The sequence below is a fragment of the Myotis brandtii genome, unplaced genomic scaffold, assembly GCF_000412655.1.
Source record: "Myotis brandtii unplaced genomic scaffold, ASM41265v1 scaffold43, whole genome shotgun sequence".
In the NCBI taxonomy this organism is placed as follows: Eukaryota; Metazoa; Chordata; class Mammalia; order Chiroptera; family Vespertilionidae; genus Myotis; species Myotis brandtii.
The window spans coordinates 294,820-295,921 of record NW_005366455.1 but is presented as its reverse complement, the minus strand read 5'-3'; the positions used below and the strand labels follow the sequence as shown (position 1 = coordinate 295,921).

The window sequence follows — 1,102 nt, the reverse complement described above, 5'->3', positions numbered from 1 at the left end:
ATGCAGGGGACCCGTCGTGCACCCCACGCTCCCGCGACCACGATTTGAAGTAACTGCCCCGCCGCGTCCAGAAGCCCAGCCCCGCCCCGGCCTCTCACCCCGCGGCTTGCGGACCGTAACAGAAACGGCGCTGTCCCCGCGCACTTCCTCCCAGAGGGACCAATCAGAACCGTCGTCACTCGGGAGGCCCGCCCCCTTCTCGCTGTCAGTTCTTTAAAGAGACAGGAGTGTGATGTCTAAAGGATGGGAAGGGATCGTTTAATGTCTGGGGAGCTGGAGTGGGGACATCGTTTAATATAACGTGAACATGGGCCCAATATTTCCTACCCCCGTTCTCTGTTGACTTTTTTTTTTTACTTTTATGAAAACGAATTCAAGTCCAAATATTTCATAAGAAATTAAAAAAAGAAATCTGGAGAAGAAAGAAGACCGCAGTGAGAAGTAAACATTCATATTCCTACTACTAGGACTAAAATTGGAGAGAATAATGCCTCTCCAGAGACTTTCCAAACTTTTCTTTCTTTTCTTTTTTTTTTTTTTTTTAAAGCAAAAAGGAAACAGAACAAATAAAAAACCGCCATCACAACTATCCACATAAAGGACAAAAACCAAGGTATTTTGAAGGGCCTAAACGTCAACAGCACCCAGGAGGCATGTGAGTGCCCTAGGGACAAGGTAATTGACACAACCTCAGGGAAATACATGAAAACTGTAGTCTGATCCTTAAATTGGACTATAATACTGTATACTCAAGCCCCTTAAAAAAAGAAAAAGAAAGAAAAGAAGCTTCAACAGAGCAGGACATCCACCACATTCAACTTCAATGTTTAATAGTCTCCATTCTCTGAAAAATCATCCTTTCGTTTAAACTTCCGTCTCACCTGGCATGTATTAGGCCCATTCTGCGGCTCAGAGAATTGTGGGGTTCGGTTGAAAAGTCAGGAGGCTTCACTCTCTGTTCCTCTTTCTCTGCTCCTGTTTCGGGGAGGCCCTAGCGAGCCCAACCCCCCAGTTGCTGAAGCTCAGTCTTCCCAACCCCCCACCGCGCACAAGCTTGTCCCTCTGTGGCTGCCATCCCGCAGTCTGCGTCTGACACCCCTCA

At 47.2% G+C, this 1,102-nt stretch overlaps 1 protein-coding gene across 2 annotated transcripts in view; it reads right to left on the bottom strand.

The window, feature by feature from the left end:
• Positions 1 to 156, bottom strand: part of LANCL1 (LanC lantibiotic synthetase component C-like 1 (bacterial)) — a 23,122-nt gene extending 22,966 nt beyond the window's left edge. Inside the window, exon 1 of one of the 2 annotated variants that reach the window (XM_005874180.2) lies at positions 99 to 156. The gene's annotated coding sequence lies outside the window, so the exon portion shown is untranslated. The other variant, XM_014546044.1, reaches the window with a different exon arrangement.
• Positions 157 to 1,102: the final 946 nt, after the last annotated feature.